The sequence below is a fragment of the Setaria italica genome, chromosome VI (genome assembly GCF_000263155.2).
Source record: "Setaria italica strain Yugu1 chromosome VI, Setaria_italica_v2.0, whole genome shotgun sequence".
Lineage (NCBI taxonomy): Eukaryota > Viridiplantae > Streptophyta > Magnoliopsida > Poales > Poaceae > Setaria > Setaria italica.
In genome coordinates this window covers 5,474,905-5,478,493 of record NC_028455.1, presented here as the reverse complement: position 1 = coordinate 5,478,493, position 3,589 = coordinate 5,474,905, and the positions used below count along the sequence as shown (strand labels likewise).

At 39.6% G+C, this 3,589-nt stretch overlaps 1 non-coding gene across 1 annotated transcript; it reads left to right on the top strand.

Moving 5' to 3' along the window:
* Positions 1-1,800: 1,800 nt before the first annotated feature.
* TRNAV-AAC lies at positions 1,801-1,874 on the top strand. Its single transcript has one exon. It is a non-coding gene; the product is annotated as a tRNA-Val (tRNA).
* The last annotated feature ends 1,715 nt before the right edge of the window (positions 1,875-3,589 follow it).

Sequence of the window (3,589 nt, the reverse complement as noted above, 5' to 3'; positions counted from 1 at the left end):
ATTAGAGAGAAGATCTGCATTTCATTTTTTTAGATACTCAAAACATCAAACTGCCAATGGATGATGGAGCTTCCGGCAACTGGCCATGGTGGACGGCAAGGTCACAGGGACGACACCACGTCCGTCTCTGTTCTCTCCCCCCTTCCTCGGCCCAAAAGTCTAAGTTCACGTAAGAGAGATAGTGGAGAGAAGGGGTCAGCACATGGCCCCACATGTCAAGTCTAGTCATAGCCCAGTCAGCATGCCACATAGATGATTTAGCTAAATTATGAAGATTTGGGAGCTACGTACGTAGTACAATTAAAATTTGGGGACCTAATTATACATTTTACGAGTTTGGGGATCGAGACGACACATCCTTACAAGTTTAAGGATCGGTGGTGTATTTTACTCTAATTTTTAATATAGAGGAAAACTTAGCCTATACAAAAGTAGCATATAAATTTAAATTAATGGAGGATTTTTATTTGGAATTGAATGAAAAGAGCAAATTTTCTGATATTGTGGCCAAAATCTCATTGGCTTGTTGTAGTCAGCATGCAAGTGAAGTCGAAAGGAGCGCAGATGCGTCATATTTTTTCCTATTTAACCTTGAGGGCTCCACAGTATTTGATACTGATATCATGACAACAAATGAATGCATTCTGATAATCTGCAGAGGAATTGATTATCAACAAAACTTTTAGCTCCATTGGTAATAACTTGGGAATGGATGAGCACGTTCCAGTAACTCACATTAAGGAGTAATGACCTCACCTTGTATGTGGAGTGGAGTCCAAATTCAGCACCACCTCCGCAGTTGCGAGCGGAGCCTCAGCCTCCGCCCCTCCCTTGGCCGTCGCCGTTCCATTAGCTCAAACAAACATGCAAAGTTGCAAACAAAACAAACGGGGCGGGCTCTCAATCTCCATTCCATCCGAGTCTAGAACTCGAACAGTATAAGCATCTCTCCTCTGCTCATTCTGCAGTCTGCAAGGCGTCTTCTGGACAGAAGCTCGCAGTCTCGATTGTTGCCTAGTTTGAAAATCCAAACGCAATTCCAGGATCAGGGCTCTGAACCTCCATTTGATCCTCGTTGTACAGTGGCCTGTGGCCCCAATATCGAATCATCTGTTTGACAAAAAAGATTTCACGATTAGGAAGAAGGCAAGCAGTGCAGTACGAAATACATGGAAAAATAGATTGACAAACAGGAAGAAGAAGAACACGAACAGCAAGCTGAAAGCATCCCTCGGTGGTAGTCCCCGAGAATGAGCAACGAAAAGTAGAGTATCATCTGACAAACAGATAATGCACTTTCCACAAGTCAAACTAGATGGATAATGCACCGATTTTTAGAACAAGGATGATGCATACACGAGTACAAATTTAGCATCGGCACATGGAACTGAGAAACTCACATCTAGTTCAAAGAGTACATATGCAATGGTCCTTACTTTCAAGGCAACCTGCCTATTTTAACTTTAGATAGAACATATCAAGCCTTAGGCAATAGCTTCAGCTAGATCAAATTGTGATTCCGTTATTCATTACAATCTTTCTTTGTCTATTCTGAGCATGTCCTGAAAACTAATATCCTTTCTGCGTATTGATCATTAATATGATCAAGAAGAGCTGCAAATGGCATGTGAAATGTAAATACCTATTTTCAGCTAAATTAAAGTTGTCTCCTCGATAGAACATCAGCTGCGTCGGCCCGCCTGGGAGATGGCCTGCTGCTCTGGCCCGCACAGCTGCTGGCACCTGGCGTAACTTTAATTAACGAATAAATATACGTACATTTGGCTGACTCAACAACAAGATTTCGTGGTGTAGTTGGTTATCACGTCAGTCTAACACACTGAAGGTCTCCGGTTCGAGTCCGGGCGAAATCAAATGCTTTTTGTGATTTTTTAATTTCTTTAAATAAAATTCCCCTGTCCCGGAGCTAGACTATTTCTCTTTATGTTGCCCTTTTTTTAGAGAGGAAATTAAGAGTATGAACCGAATCATTAGGCAAAGGAAATTGAATATTAATGGAAGATGAAAGGACAGACTTCAAATTACTGGGCTGATGAGTAGCTAGTGCTCATGTTAATGCCTGGAAGGTGCTCATAGTTTGTAACAGTCTAGTCAGAAGCACCAAAAGAGTGGTTGATGAACCGCTACCGTCCACAAGTAAACTCCAGCAAGTATCATTTCTACATCTTCAAGCAGGTCATCTAGCTCATCCATGCCTGATGATCACTTTGTTGGTTGGATTCCCCGTGCCTCCCATTCCAAGTGAATCTGGCTTATCTAATCTATAGATCGTGGAACTGCTTATAGGTATGCCATCCATGCTAGCTTTGCTCATGGCCACAGACTCATGGTTTTTAAAAGCTACAGCAGGAACCACCAATCAAATCAGATGCACAAATAGCTACTAGTACATTCTTCACTTATGATTTATGAATGGTTCGTCAACCACCTGCTCAAGGTCCGGATAGATGAATATGCCCATCAAACAGGAGAAAGAGATACAGAGGATACTCTGCCCTAAATAAGATAATGCACGTTAATTGATCTTGGCATTGCATCCCACGGAAACAAGATTATATCAGTGAGATAGTGGAGTGCGCGAGCTGGTAGTTTGCAGGTCCATACATACATACATACATACATACATACATACATACATACATACATACATACATACATACTCAAATGCGAATTTGCCAACCAACATGTACTGATTCGTCATCTCTTTTTACTGACAAGATTAACCTGGATGGTATACTTGTTAGAAGCAAGCAATAACAATGTTTCTAGAATCTTAGTTAGGTCAATCTTGAGATTTCGTGAGATGATTGAGCTTCCTGGCGCCTCCGAATCCTCATAGACGTTGAACTGTGCATGTCTAAGATGGAACCTTGCTATTATTTGCTCTACAGATTGGAGCAGATGCCTGAATGCCTGATTGTCCGCTATTCATATCAATGATGAAGTATGTAATTTGTTATTTATCTATACAGTGAGTGGTTTAGCAGCCAAATCCAAGTCACATGTGTGGTGTGTACATAATCATGTCATCTGCTGACAAATTTCTCTCTCTCCAAATATAACAAATACAGAGTACTAGTAATAAAATTGGGCAGTATATTGTTGAAAACCAACAGTCTCCTGCTTTACTGAACATTATTAATATGTGTTGCAATTTTCTTCATTTATTCTTTAGTAGATTCATCAATAATTCAACAATATTGAGGAAAAAACTACTCCACCCATTTCAAATTATAAGTCATTCCAATTTTCTTGAAGAGTCAAAGCAACTCAAGTTTGATCAAATTTATACAACAAAGCACTAATATTCATGATACTAAATAAATACCATTAGTTTCTTTATTAAATATATTTTTATAGTATATCTATTTAGTGTCACGAACCTTTGTGATCCTCTCTATAAATTTAGTCAAACATAAAATGGTTTGACTCTACAGGAAAGTTGGAATGACTTATAATTTCGAATGGAGGGAGTATATAAAGATGACCATAGTCTGATGTACGATGGTAATATTACCGGGTAGTTAGACATCATTTCAGGTGTAAGGGAATTTTACTACAGGACAAA